Here is a 16,020-nt window from a genome sequence, read left to right as displayed (position 1 = left end):
CTATAAGAAAGAGATTGGCAGTAGTGGGAAACTGCCAGGGGAGGGGGGGAATGGGATTGGCAGTTGAGGGAAAATGCCGGGGGAGGGAGAAGCACACCTCATCGACAAGGGAACCTGCATAATGAGCATGTGTATGCCTAACCCTGAATTGTACCCCACATCTTTAAAATTAAAAGAAAGTGAGTGTGTGTGCGCGCACGCACGCATGCATGCACTTTCTGCCTTATTTTTGGTGCTAATAGGACACCAGGTTTTGTTTGAAGCACATGTGTTTTTTCTATGTTTTTTGTAGAGAATAGCATTCATGGCATGAACCCTAATAAGGAGCCTAAAATAATCCTTTGCTCAGAGGAACAGAGGTACCTCCAGGCTAGCCTTTATAGTCATGATAGAAGAATGTGGGAAAGTGTAGCTCTGCTCTTATTTGCACCTGACCTTGGCTGTGGCATACACACACCTTTTTCTGCCAGTCCTGTGACTGACTTCTTTTTAAATGACTCATGGTTGTTTTCCATGAATAAATATGCTTTAGTCAGGACCCAGCTAGAGCTCCCAGTGCCCATTCCCTTCTCCCCTTGCTGCAACTGTTTATATTTGCATTTAGGCAGACAGGTCTATTAGCCCTGATGCATTTTCCTGTGTTTTTTAAACGTTTGTTCTTTGCCTTAGTTACAGAAAGGTAAATTTACTCTGTAAGCCTTGGATATATATAATTATTGATGGTCTCACAGAGACTATTTTCTAAAAAGAATTCGTTTGTCTGTCACGAGCCTAATTTGCATTGAAGAGATACACACATTGATTAGAGTTTGAAGTGGTTCTTAAATCCCTTTGAGAAACTACTTACCAGAGTTGTCTTGTGCGCCCTGTTAGAATGCTTTTCCTTTTTGTGTTTTCCCCCAGCATTTCATTAGAAAAGTTTTCAGGTATCCAAACCAGCTGGGAGAATTTTGCAGTCACCGCTCATGAGCTCATCTTCTTGATTTTCAGCATCATCATCTTGCTGTCTCGCATACCTACTCATCTCCCCATCTCTTTATCCTCCCATGTTTTTATGCGTTTTGAAGCAGACTGCAGGCATCGTATGTGAACTGTTTTGAGGAGGGCAGAGTGGTCTTCCTGCCCCATTGCTGCCCTGGGGTCCCCACCTCCTGGGTTCTGGGGTAAGAAGCCATTTCTGTTGATAAACGCCGTGAACGAGGCCCTCTTTTTCCCTTAGCTCAACTCTAGCGACAGTGGTCACTGGATTATTTCAGTGGTTTCTGCCTGAGAAAATCTCTTGGAAACCAGCTGATATTCAAAACAAATAAGCATTTATTTAGGAATGAAAGCCTCACTGGGAAAATTCATTACCTCCATGCCCCACACTGCAGGCCAGTAGTGCTTTCTTGTTCATATGTTCTAAATGCATAGTTGGATACGTACATAGAAAGTATGGCTTTCTCTTATCATATTGCTCTGATAAAAAGCCCTGGGCTCTGAGGTACAGAAACTATCTGGGCTATTCTTGGTATCTAAAGCAGTTGCTTTGCCATATGGTACGGGCTAATTTTGTCCGTGTTCTTTTCTCTTGAGGCTTTCATGAATTAATTACGTTTTTAGAAAAATTTTAAAATAACATTCTAAAATGTCAACGCTTTTTGGTAGAATAAAATATGATAAGGCATTATGTCAACATGGGAACAAGTTATCTTCACAGAATTTTTCTCCAACACTGAAGCCTCTAAGTTGAGTCTGTACTTACTCTATATTATAAATTGGCGTTATAAATTGGCATTATATTCATGAAAGCCTCCTTTGAAACAAAATATATAGTCTTGGACCTGAAGAGAAAGGTCTATTTAAAAAGCAACTAATAGCCGGACTTGGTGGCTCAGCCTGTAATCCCATGCTTTGGAAGGCTGAGGTGAATGGGTTGCCTGAGCCCGTGGGTTCAAGACCCGCCTGGGCAACTTGTCGAGACCTCATCTCTACGATAAATCAAAAATTAGCCGGGCATGGTAGTGCGCGCCTATAGTTCCAGCTACGTGGAAGGCTGAGGTGGAAGGATCGCTGGAGCCCAGCAGGTCGAGGCTGCGGTGGCCGGGAGCGGCCACTGCACTCCAGTCTGGGCAACAGAGTAAGACTCCAACTCAAAAATAAATTAAATTAAATTAAAAAGCAACTAATAGCCAGTCATGATGGCTCACACCTGTAATCCCAGCTCTTTGGGAGGCAGAGACGAGAGGATTGCCTGAACCCAGGGATTCAAGACCAGTCTGGGCAACTTGGCAAGACCTCCTCTCTACAGTAAATTACAAAAATTAGCCAGGCATGGTGGTGCACGCCTGTGAGTTCTAGCTACTTGGAAGGCTGAGATGGAAGGATCACCTGAGCCCAGCAGGTCAAGGCTTTGGTGGCCATGAGCATGCCACTGCTCTCCAGCCTGTGTGGCAGTAAGATTCGAACAGAGGAAGGAACTGTTGCTAAGTCTCCAAGTAACTCTCTGCTCTGTAAAGGTCATCTGGGGCCAAGCATTCAATTCCTTAAGAGAAGTATAAGGAGAGTCAAGGGAAAAATAAGTCACTCTTGAGTGGTTAGCCACCCCCACCATCAAGCGGCATAGCACAAAAGCAGAGTAAGACACTCCAAGAATCAGTCTCTCCACTGAAGCAACCATTAAGTTGGCAAAAACTGAAACAAACAACTTTTTCAGAACTCAAATCTGATCATAACAAAGCAACCAGCAGAGTGCTTAATGAGGAAAGATCCTACTAAACTTCAGTGTTTGACCAGGCACGGTGGCTCATACTGGCTCATACCTGTCATCCCAGCACTTTGGGAGGCAGAAATGAAAGAATTGCTTGAACTCAGGGGTTCAAGACTAGCCTGAGCAACATGATGAGACCTCATCTCTATAAAAAAGCCAGGTGTGGTGGTGCATGCCTGTGGTTCCAGCTACTTGGAAGGCTGAGGCAGAAGGATCACCTGCCTAACAGATCGAGGCTGTGGTGGCCGTGAGCATGCCACTGCACTCCAGCCTAGGCGACAGAGTGACATTCCGACTCAAAAAAAGAAAAAAAACTTCAGCGTTTAGTGAAACTTTGTCAGATCACTGGATGATCTCCAAGATAACAGAATGGAGACTTTAATGACCACAAACAACAAGGAATAGGGTCATTGCAAAAAAAAAAAAAGCAGTTTGGAAAAAAATCACTTAATAAAGGTACAATTGGCCAGGCGCGGCAGCTCACGGCTATAATGCCAGCACTTTGGGAGGCCGAGGTAAGAGGATTGCCTGAGCCCGTGGGTTCGAGACCAGCCTGGGCAACTTGGTGAGACCTCATGTCTACAGTAAATCAAAAAATTAACCAGGTGTGGTGGTACATGCCTGTTGTTCTAGCTACTTGGAAGGCTGAGGGGAAGGAGCCCAGCAGGTGGAGGCTGCGGTGGCCATGAGCATACCACTGCTCTCCAGCGTGGGTAACAGAGTGAGACTCCAACTCAAAAAAATGAAAAATAAAATAAAGGCACAACTACAAGGACAAAATAAACAACAGCAGCAAACTGAAAGAGGCAGAATCCAGTATCCAGATTCGCCACACAGTTATATTCAAAATGACCAGTCTCGGTGACTCAGCCTGTAATCCCACGCCTTGGGAGGCTGAAGTGAGTGGACTGCCTACGCCCGCAGGTTCGAGACCTGCCCGGACAATTTGGCGAGACCTCATCTCTACAATAAGTAAAAAAAATTAGCCAGGTGTGGTAGCACGCACCTATAGTTCCAGCTACTTGGAAGGTTGAGGCGGAAGGATCGCTGGATCCCAGCAGGTCGAGGCTGCGGTGGCCGGGAGCGGCCACTGCACTCCAGTCTGGGTGACAGAGTGAGACTCCAACTCAAAATAATAATAATAATAATCTTCAAAATGTACAGTTTTCAACAAAAAATTACAGTGCATACAAAGAACCAGGAAAGTATGACCTAGTCACTGGAAAAAACAAAATGGCAGAAACCATCCCTGAGGAAGCTAAGACATTGGACAAAGACTTTAAATCAGCTGTGTTACATATGATCTGAGAGCTAAAGACAGCTGTGCACAAAAGGGTCTCAGAACGGTGTATGAACAGATACAGTATATCCACAAAGAGACAGAAAATATAAAAAGGAAGCAAATAGAAATTATGGAGCTGAAAAGTGTTTCAATTTAGCTGCAAAGTTAAAATGAAAAATTCACTAGAAGGGTTCAGTACATTTGAGTAGGCAGAAGATACATAGTGAACTTAAAGATAGGCAGTTATCCATTCTGAAGAAGAAGAAAAAAATAATATAGAAAAATGAACAGAGCCTAAAAGACATGCATGTGAAAGTCCTAGAAGGAGAAGAGAAAGTGAAAGGGTCAGAAAGAATCTACAAAAAAAAAAAACCTGCTAGAGCAAATAAAAAAAATTCATCAAAGTTGGAGGTACAATATCTGCCCACCACAAAAATTAGCTGTGTTTTACTAATGTTGTTAAGATGTCAGGGCGGGCTACCTGAAGCAATCTACAAATTCAACACAGTCCCTACCAAAATTCCAACAGTCTTTTAGGCAGAAATTTGAAAGCCAGTTCTCAAATTCATGTAGAATTGCAAGGGACCCTGAATAGCCAAAATGATCTTGAAAAAGAAGAACACAGTAGGAAGACTCCTCAGTTTCAGAACTTACCATAAAGCTATATTAGTCAAAACAGTGTGGTACTAGCATGGGAATACATGTGTATACCAATGTAATACAGCTGACAGTCCAGATATAAACCCATACATCTATGGCCAATATATTTTCAATAAGTGCGCCAAGTTCATTCAACAGGGAAAGAATAGTCTCTTCCACAAATGGCGCTGGGACAACTGGTTATCTACCTGCAAAAGAATGAAGTTGGATCCTACCTCACATGATACATAAGAATTAACTCAAAATGAGTCAACAACCTAGCCTCCATGTCAGAACTACAACTATAAGACTCAGGAAAAAGCTTAGGGGTAAACCCTCATGACCTTAGAGTGGGCCATAGATCCTTAGTTATGATGCCAAATGTATCAGCAACAACCACCCCAAAAATAGATTATTCAACTTCATCAAAATGAAAAATTTCGTGCCTCAAAGAACACTATGTAGAAAGTGAAAAGACAACCTACAAAATGGGACAAGATATTTATAAATCATATATCTGATAAGGGTTTAGTATACAGAACACACAAAGGACAAAGCAACAAGAAATATAGCCCAACATAAAAAATGAATAAAGGACTCAAATAGACATTTCTGCAAAGAAGATATGCAAATAGACAACCAGCTTGTGAGAAAACGGTCAGCATCATCAGTCACTAGGGAATGCCAATCAAAACCACAATGAGATTCCATTTTGCACCCACTAGGATGACAGTAATGAAACCAAACAAAACTAACAAGCGTCAGGATGTGGGAAAACAGGAACCCTAACACACTACTGGTGGGAATGTGGAATAGTGCAGTCACTGTGGAAAACAGGTTAGTGGTTCCTCAAAAAAAAGTTAAACGTAGAATTGCTTTATGACCCAGTAATGTCATTCCTAAATATCTACTCAAAAGAATAGAAAACAGGTGCTTGAATACATGCATGCAAATGTTCACAGCAGTAGTATTTCTAGTAGTCAAATGTAGAAGCAGCCCAAATATCCATCATTGAATCAATGAATAAACGTCATGGTATATGTGCTCAATTTGTGTTATTCGGCCATCAAAAGGAATGAAGTGCTGGCTCAAGCCACCACTTGGATGAACCTTGAATTAAGCCCAGTGAGGGGAGCCAGGCATAAAATGTTACATGTGGTATGTGAACTCTCCAAATAAACAAATCCATAGACACAGAAAGGAAACAGACCCAGGGAGGGAGGAATGGTGGGTGAATGACTCTTTGGGTAGAATATGGTTTTATTTGGGAATGACAGAGGCATTTTAGGAGGAGATGGCGAGGTTGCACAACATTGTGAGTGTGCTGGATGCCATTGAATTGTACGTTTTAAAATGGCTGATTTCATGCTGTATGAATTTCACCTCAATAAAAGAAAATTGTTGTGAAGAACATAAAGAAAACCCTACCCTGTGCCAGAGACCCAGAGGTGCTCAGCAGGGTGAGTTCCCGTCTCTCCTCTCGCTGTCACCCATAGCCTTTGCTTAAAACTGTGCTAGATGTTATCCTTACCCTCAAAGGCTTGCAATCTGGTTGGAAAAAACAGATCTAAAATGTTAATAAACAGTGCAAATTAGCATACAATTAAGCAGTAAACTATGTGGTGTAAGCTTAGTTTGGGACGAGGAGCATGAACAAGGACTAGATGAATTAGGGCAGTGATTCTGAAGAAGATGAAAATTAACCTGGACCACGGGGTATGGACAGAGGTGAGGAGAAGAAAGGGGCATTTCAGGCCCGAGGGACAACCTGCACGAAGACAGAGGGACCGGAGTGAGCACAGGGTGTCCAGGTGCTATGATGAGCTGGCCTGTCCCCTCAGCGGTGAGGAGCAGAGCTGGCAGAGGAGTCCCGTCACAGCTCGCTCCATTGTTGGGGGCACTGGGATCCGAGACGCTGGAGACTTAGGAGGTAAATGACATGACGAGTCACTGTGAGCAAGAATCCGTCTGGTAGAACATGCAAGGTGGACTGAGACAGGAAGCAGAGCTGGGGAGCCTGATGACGACAGGAAGCCAGAGGAGAGCCTGCAGGAAGCCTGGCTAGGTGGGAGACGCTGGAGCCGAGCAGAGGTGACCAGCTGGGCACCAGTCCCTCAGAGGAGGAGCCCGTGGGACTGAGACAGGCTGGGAGGGCCGGGCTGCGGCTCGTTCTTGAGTATCAGGCTTCTGTTTTCGTTCTGTTCTGGAGACGGATGGTGGCTCTGCCATGCTGGCAGAATACTTCCTTCATCCCTTCTGCTAACACATGCGTGTTTCTGACGAATTCTCGGAGAGAAGCAAACAAGCTGTCTTGTAGAAAGAAAATGGCAGGGGTCGGGGAACCAACTTTAGAAGATCTGCAGGAGAAGCCTCTCTAACAAAGTAGCATTAAGCTGAAATCTGAAGAGTTTAAAAGCCAAGGAAAGAACATCACAAGCAGTCAGAGTAACAGGTAGGAAAGAAACTTCCAGAAACAGAAAGGCCAGAGTAGCTGGGCACAGAGGTAGGGGAGAGCCCGGACTGAGGAAGGGAGGGGCCTGCATGGAAGGCTGCCGGTTCAGGTGGTCTGGGGCCTTGGGTGCCGGGGGAGAGTTGTGATTGTCTTCTGAGTGCAGTAAGAAGCCTCCAAGTGGGGAGCAGTGTGGTCCTTTTCGTCAGCAGACGGGCCCAATGCCAGCACGACCATCCCAGGCTCAGCCTAGGCTGTCAGGAGGAGCAACAGGTACAAAAGTCCCTTGTTTCTCATGCTCATCTTGGGAGCGCCTTACTCTTCTCTGCCTTCTGCCCTTCCTGTGTGAAGAAGTGCTTTGATCAATCCATGTAAGCGTCTGTGCCCTTGATAAAACCTAAAAGTAATTATCAGCTGGCCTGTCTAGGACATTGAGACCTCCATCCTGTACATGCCCCTCGCTCTGGTAGCCTCCCTAAAATGGAGAAAGCAGAGGATCTCTGCTCCTTGTGATGTTCTGTAGAATTCAAGCTCAGAGTTCAGGGCTTGGAGGAGAACAGAACTGTAACACGGTCCCAGAGGACCGTTGATATGGTTCTTTGATTTCCTAGTGGACCATTTTGTTTGCCTCCATTGAAAGTTCCAATTTGAACATGCTCTGCTAGATTCAAAGTTTTAACCCTTTCCTCCCAACTGTTGAGGTGGGGGAGGCCTTGACGCAGCAGAGAGCAAACAGGAAAGCCTGTTTCCAGTCAGCAGCGTCTCTCTCCATCATGTGTGGGGATCGTGGTGTTCTGAGCTCTGTGAGTTTTCAGGCTTGAAACCGTGGGAAAATCTTCGACTGCTTTCCGCCCCCCGCCCCGTCCTACTGCCGCGAATCTTTTGACAAGTCCTGTGCACCCTCCAATCTTTCAGTTCTCGGTGATTTCTCCCTGATTCAGACCTTCGTTGCATGTTCCAGGACTCTGTCTTGAAACTGTCTCCAATTGAGTCTTCTTCTCTAGTGAGCCAGCTGTGGTGTCAGATCCACCTAAATGACTCATCACTGCCTACTAAAAGAAGTGTAAGCCTGCTACTCGGTCTGGCATTTAGACTCTCCTGGGAGGAGATAGCCAGTTTTATGTCTTTAAATATTTTGGACTGGGCCAGTCTCGGTGGCTCCGCCTGTCATCCCGCGTTTTGGGAGGCCAAGGTGAGTGGATCGCCTGAGCCCACGGGTTCGAGACCCGCCTGGGCAACTTGACAAGACCTCATCTCTACAAGAAATCAAAAAAATTAGCCGGGCGTGGTAACACGCGCCTATAGTTACGGCTACTTGGAAGGCTGAACGGAAGGATCGCCGGAGCCCAGCAGGTCGAGGCTGCGATGGCCAGGAGCGGCCACTGCACTCCAGTCTGGGTGACAGAGTGAGACTTCAACTCAAAAAATATATATATTTTAGCCTGGGTGTGGTGGTTCACTTCTGTAACTCAGGCTCTTTGGGAGGCTGAGGCGGGAGGATCACTTGAGGCCAGGAGTTTGAGGCCAGCCTGGGCAACATAGTGAGACCTTGTTTCTACAAAAAATAAAAAATCAGCCAGGCATGGTGGTGTGCACCTGTAGTCTCAGCTACTAGAGAGGCTGAGACTGAAGGATCACTTGAGTCCAGGATGTTAAGGCTGCAGCAAGACGGATTGCATCACTGCTCTCCAGTCTGGGTGACAGAGTGAGACTTCAACTCAAAAAATATATATATTTTAGCCTGGGTGTGGTGGTTCACTTCTGTAACTCAGGCTCTTTGGGAGGCTGAGGCGGGAGGATCACTTGAGGCCAGGAGTTTGAGGCCAGCCTGGGCAACATAGTGAGACCTTGTTTCTACAAAAAATAAAAAATCAGCCAGGCATGGTGGTGTGCACCTGTAGTCTCAGCTACTAGAGAGGCTGAGACTGAAGGATCACTTGAGTCCAGGATGTTAAGGCTGCAGCAAGACGGATTGCATCACTGCTCTCCAGTCTGGGTGACAGAGTGAAACCCTGTCTCAAAAATAAATAAATATTAACCTATTATTAAGTACAGTGATTGTGGGCAAAAAATACCCAGAATATATAGGCTTGTTTGTTTCAATTAACTGATGTAGTTTAACTAGTTGTTGGATTCAGCAGTAATTATAGTCATTCCATACATTACAGAAGAATTTGTGATTTTGATGAAACATTTGCTGCTGCTTTGAGTAAAAATACAACAGATTCATTTTTCAGATTGTTTTATAACAATGTAGCTAAAATATATTGAAAAATTATTTTTAAAAATTATACTTAAAGATGTCATTAACTATATATCTCTTTGCAGTTTCTATTTTGGCATGTTATTACCTTCCATCTGCATATACTTTACATTGTAATCATGTATTCTGGTTTGTATTTTACTAAATTTTATATTATAAATATATCCACATTTCCATGATTCTGCAAAATATTTATTCTTTTATATTTTAAAGTCTGTATGATCTGGGGTAGGTATGCCATGGTTTATTAAATCATCCTCACTAGCACCACACGTGATGCAAAGAATGTGTGTATGTATGCTTCTTATTAATAGTTTCCTTGGAATAGATTCCCAGAAGCAAAATTCTAATGTCAAATTGGCATGTGCTAAATGTTACTATTTATCTTCCTAAAAGTTAGACAAAGGAAGCTGACTTTTCCAGAAGATGATTTTTGACATCATTTACCAAATTGTATACCAAAGAAACCTATTTTCTCAAATGGTAGATACAGTCTTCTTTAATTAGTATCTTGAGGGCGCTTTTTTTTTGAGTTGGAGTCTCACTCTGTCACCCTTTTTTACAAATTTTTTGAGATAGAATATTACTCTGTTGCCCGGGCTGGAGTGCAGTGACACGATTTCACCTCACCACAACCTCAGCCTCCCAGGGACTACAGTTGTGTACCATCATGCCCAGCTAATTTTTTTTTTTTTTTTTTGGTAGAGATGAGGCCTCATTGTGTTGCTCAGGCTGGTATTGAACGCTTGGGTTCAAGCAATTCTCCTGCCTCGGCCTCCCAAAGTTCTAGGATTACACACCTAGCTTCTTTGGTTATTTTAAAGATGAATATTTCTAAAAGTTTACTTTGTAAGTTATTGTGTGAATTATCTGGGGTTTTTTTAATACAACATTAAAACTTAATCATTATTTTTATATGTATGAAGTGTATCTGCTAAAATGAAATAACTATTTCTGATTTAAGAAGATGTATTATGGTTATTTCAAGAAATCTGCTCTTTAATGAAACTTTTTTCTTTTTTGATTCGGAGTTTTACTCTGTTGCCCAGGCTGGAGTGCAGTGGCACACTCACGGCCACCGCAGCCTCGACCTGCTGAGGTCAGGTGATCCTTCCTCCTCAGTCTTCCAAGTAGTTGGAACTACATGCATGCACCACCATGCTCAACTAGTTTTTGATTTATTGTAGAGATGAGGTCTCACCAAGTTGCCCAGGCTGGTCTCGAACCCGTGGGCTCTGGCAATCCTCTCACCTCAGCCTCCCAAAGTGCTGGGATTATAGGTGTGAGCCACCGTGCCCAGCCTAATGAAACTTAATTATAGTATTTCTGGTTAACCATCAGAACTGAATAAATAACCTGGACAAGAAATCTTGGTAAAGTTGGTAAATCTGTGGTAAATTTCAAACTAATTCCAAAAATTATTTTTGAAACAATGTATTTTTCAAAATTTATTGAAAAAAAATAAGAAGAATGGTACAAGATTTGCAATCACATAATATATAATAACAACTAAATCTGTGTCACACTGGTATAGAAGTAGACTTACAGATCAGTGGAACAAACTAGAGAACTTAAAAACAGACTCAATATAAGCAAGTACTGCCCAGCAAAATAAATAATCAACAGAATAAACAAGCAACCTGTGGAATAGGAGAAAATACTTGGAAAATATGCATCCAATAAAGATATAAAGAATCTATGAGGAACTCAGACACCCCAACAAGAAAAAAAACATTAAAAAGTTGGGCAAAGGGCGTATACAGGCATTTCTCAAAAGAAGGTATACAAGCAGCCAACAAACATATGAAAAAATGTTCAACATCAGTAATCATCAGAGAAATCCAAATTAAAACCACAAGATACCCTCTCACACCAGTCAGAATGGCCAGTATTAAGAAGTAAGACTCAGTAGTGACTGGCTTTGTGAGGTAGCGTTGTTGTGGATTTTAGGTGGCTGGACACGTTTGCCGATTTGCAATATCTTCACATTCTCTAACAGGTCAAAAGGCAGATCTTTGTGAAAACCCTGACCGGCTAGACCATCACCCTGGAGGTTGAGCCCAGTGATGCCATTGAAAATGTGAAGGCCAAATCCAGGATAAAGAAGGCATCCCTCCCGACCAGCAGAGGCTCGTCCGTGCAGGCCAGAGCTGGAAGATGGCTGCATTCTTCCTGATTACAACATCCAGAAGGAGTCAACCCTGCACCTGGTCCTGCATCTGAGAGGTGATACTCAGTTTTTTGTGAAGACCCTGACCAGCAAGACTGTCGCCCTGGGGGCTCAGCCCAGTGATGCCATCAAAAATGTGACGGCCAAGATCCAGGATAAACAGGAGTCCCTCATGACCTCAGAGGCTCATTTTCTCAGGCAAACAGCTGGAAGAGGGCCACATTCTTTCTGATTACAGCATTCAGAAAGAGTCACCCTGCACCTTGTCGTCTGTCCGAGGGGTGACTGTCAATTCTTCAGTCTTGTATTCATGGTGCCCAATGATGGCATTACTCTGCATTATATCCATTTGTCCCAATACAAGTTTAGAAATTACCAGTTTCAGTAATAGCTGAGCCTGTTCAAAATGTTAATAAAAGTTTTTGTTGCATGGTAGCAACAAAAAAAAAAAACAGTAAAAAACAATCAGATGTTGGCAAGGATGTAAAGAAAAGAGACCATTTTTACACTGCTGGTGGGAATGTTAATTAGTACAGCCTCTGTGGAAGACAGCTTGGAGATTTCTCAGAGAACTGCAGAGAGAACCACCATTTGACCCAGCAGTCCCACTACTGCATGTCTACCCAAAGGAAAATAGATAATTGCGTCAAAAAGACACATGGAATTTGTCAAAATGTGTCAGAAACACAACCCGTTGACCCAGAAATTTCACTTCTCGCTTTTTGTTTCAAGAAAATAAAATGTATTGGTGTGTTTATAGCAGCACTACTCACAGTAACAAAGTCATGGAATCAACTTAAGTGTCCATCAGTGGATGATTGGATAAATAAAATGTGGTATGTATGAGCCATGGAATACTACATAGCCATAAAAAAGAATGAAACTGTGTCTTTTGCAGCAACATGGATGGAGGTGAAGGCCATTGTCCAAAGTGAAATATCTCAGACACAAAATGAAACACTGCATGTTCTCACTTGCAAGTGGGAGCTGAACAGTGGGCACACGTGGACATACAGAAGACAGTAATAGACACTAGAGATCACAAAGGAGAGAAGAATGGGAGTGAGGGTTAAGAAATGTTTCTACTGAGGACAGTGTTCATTATTCAGGTGTCAGGAACACTAGAAGCCCAAGCCTCCTCGTCACACAGCTTACCGCGGAACAGACTTGTACCTGAACCCCATGAATCTTTAAAAATAAAATAAGATAAAGTAAGCGTTAAAAACTAATGACAAGCCGGGCTCGGTGGCTCAGCCTGTAATCCCGCGCCTTTGGGAGGCTGAGGTGAGTGGATTGCCTGAGCCCGTGGGTTCGAAACCCGCCTGGGCAACGAGACCTCATCTCTACAATAAATCAAAAATCAGCCGTAATTCCGGCTACTCGGAACGCTGAGGCGGAAGGATCACCAGAGCCCAGCAGGTCGAAGCTGCGGTGACTGGGAGTGGCCACTGCACTCCAGTCTGGGCGACAGAGTGAGAATCCAACTCAAAAAAAAACTAGTGACAGTTCAGCTTTGTTAACCAATTGGGGAGAAAAAAAATCAAGTTAGATCCCTACTTTGAACCAGACTCTAAAAAGCACTAGGATAAAAATGTTAATATTATTATTCTCTTGGACTGAAAAGGACTTCTTCGAGAACAATGCTGAAGGTAGAAACCGTAAAGAAAAGGACTAACAGGTTTGGCCACATAAACTTTTTAAAAGTTAAAAAAATAAAAGGAAGAAATAAAATTTAAAGGCAAAGAACTGGATAAGTTATTTGCACTAAATAAATATGAAAGGAAATGATTAATGTCCTTAATTTTTTAAATGTTCTTAACCAAAACAAGTGCAGGCATCACAAAATAAATATGGACAAAAGCCATGAACAGGCAGTTTGCAAAAGGTTGCAAATAGCCAATAAACATGTTTTTAAAAAACACCTTCCTAGTAAAGAAAATACATTTTAAAAACAATGAGCTGCCTTCTTACTCGATTAACAAGGATTAAGCATAACAATACTGCCCAGTGATGGTGAGATTGGGAAGGATGTGATCATTCTCACGTGACCAGTATGATCTTTCTGAAGACCAGTTTGGCAAGACGTGTCAAATGCACAACCCATGGACCCAGATATTTCAATGTTAGCCTTTTGTTTCAAGAAAATAGTACGGCAGGTGTGCCAAGGTGAATCTACAGTGATGTTTATTATACCACTGATTATAGTCCTGCTTTTTATGAGAAACTAGAGCCTCGTGGATAAGATTCAGACTGGTGAAAAACCTTAGACAAATAATTTAATCTCTTTTTGCCTCAATTTCCTAATCTATAAAATGGAAATAATAGTATTCACTTTGTAGGACTTCTGCACATGCTTAGAAGCAGTTCCCAGCACAAAGTAAAGGCTGTTTCATTGTTAGCTGTGATTATAACATAGAAAACCAAAATAATCTAATATCCACAATAAGATGTTAGTTAAATAAATTGTAATTTAGTCATATAATGGAATGTATACATATATTTAAAATTATCATATAGATTTATGTTTTGTAATGTAGTTCACAGTATATCCTAAGTGAAAAGAGCAGATTATGTAACAGTTTATATATTACGATTCCATCTTTTGTTTTTAAAATGAGTATGCTATAGACAAAACTCAGAATATATGTTAACAGTGTTTCTCTCTGGCTAATAGAAGTACAGTTATTTTGTTTATTGCTATTCCTGAGTTTTCTATCGTGAATGTATATTATGTGTGTGAAAAAAAAGTAAAAATAAAATAGAGAAAAGTTTGGCAGTTTCTCAAATTGTTTAACGTAAGAGTTTCTGTATGAGCCAGACATTTCACTCCTAGATTCATTGCTATGAGAATTGAAAACATATTCACATAAAGACCTGTGCATGAATGTTTATAACAGCGTAATTCATAACAGCCAAAAAGTGAAAATAGGGCAGATGTTCATCAGCTGATAAATAGGTAAACAAAATGGGGCATGTCTATATGGTGGAGTGTTATTCAGCAGTAAGAAGAAGTAAGTGCTGGCAAATGCTGTGGCACGGATGAACCTCCGACACGATGCCAAGTGGAGGAGGTCAGACACAAAGACCAGATACTATGCGTGTCCATGCATCGAAATGTCCAGAAGAGGCAAATCCATGGAGGCAAAGTAGTTGCGTGGTGGCCGGGGCCTGGGAGGAGAGGAGAGCAGGGATGGCCGCCAGCAGGTACAGGTCTCCTTTGAGGCGTGAAACACTTCAGGCTCACAGGGCGAGCTCGTGACCACAGTGGCACAGCTTTGCGAATGTACTGAAACCCACTGAGTTGTGTCCTTAAAAGGAGACATTTCAAGTGTGTGAATTACATCTTAATAAAACAATGAGGGAAGTAAAATGGAAACTATTAGCTAGAAGACATTAGATTTTAAAGAGTGTTTTTAATATTTTTAAACTTTTGGCAAATTTTTCACTGAATTCTGTAATTATAGTTATGGATTTTAGAAGAGTAGATTTTGCTAAAGAGCTGTGAATTAGGAAATTTTACATGACCATGCAGGTGTATCTTCACCCTCCCTTTTATTTCATGAAAATTTGGGATATTTAAAAACTGATTTAGGAAACCATTTGCTCCTGTTACAGAATTTGACTTTGTATTTTTAATTATACTCCTTTTTGAATGTTTATCCTTGTTAAATGCTCAGTTACCATTGGGATGGCTTTCAGGCAGTTTTAAATGAGAGCTTGTGTGCGTGTGTGTTCTCAAGTAAGCTGCCACCTCTAGCTTCCACTTGACAATGTGTTAAGTAGCTCAGGTATGTTCTAGAATAATAGAAGCAGTATAAATAACCTCATTTTCCCCTTTTATGATTCCCCTTCACCAGTCCCCATCCTCTTCCCACTCCTGGCCTCTCTTGTGCTCCAAAATATAAAATGGAGTTAGAGTGTACTACTTTATTTTTAATTAATTCTTTCCTGAATCATTTACTGAGCACCTACTACTCGTATATATCAGTCACTATGTATGCTAAGATTAAAGGTACAGAACTACCTAGTTTCAGACAGATAAACTGTTACGTCGTAGAGCTACACCAGGAACAATCAGGAGGGCACTTGGCACTCCCTGACAGGGCTGATCAGGGAGGACTTCCTTTTACCATCAAAGTAATCAGGTTGAAAACCCTTTGAAATCAGGTCACATCAATTCTGCGTTCTTAGAGAACTGTTGAAAGTACAGCTCGTGCTTGGCCCTTCGCACTTTCCATAATTGTACAAGTTGGGGGAAATTATTGAGAAAAGCAGTGGGAATCTGTCCCCAAGACGTGTGTAAGCCAAAAATCATCCTTTTAAATTGGCGTGAATACAGGCAGTACAGGTGCAAGGAAATTGAGCAGAAGCTTGGTTTCTGCCTCCTTGTCTGCTTAACATGTTTAAGATCATTTAAACCGTAAGAGCTTGTAGGGCCTTTGCTTCCCCTAATATACCTACTAGATTT

The 16,020-nt window shown here is 42.2% G+C and overlaps 1 protein-coding gene across 1 annotated transcript in view; it reads left to right on the top strand.

The window, feature by feature from the left end:
- TANC2 (tetratricopeptide repeat, ankyrin repeat and coiled-coil containing 2) overlaps positions 1–16,020 on the top strand; it is a 343,337-nt gene that overhangs the window by 233,981 nt on the left and 93,336 nt on the right. The gene's annotated exons all lie outside the window — the stretch shown is intronic.

This window comes from Carlito syrichta, unplaced genomic scaffold (genome assembly GCF_000164805.1).
Source record: "Carlito syrichta isolate Samal-C Ts95f unplaced genomic scaffold, Tarsius_syrichta-2.0.1 Scaffold169039, whole genome shotgun sequence".
Lineage (NCBI taxonomy): Eukaryota > Metazoa > Chordata > Mammalia > Primates > Tarsiidae > Carlito > Carlito syrichta.
This window is presented reverse-complemented; position numbering and strand designations above follow the sequence as displayed.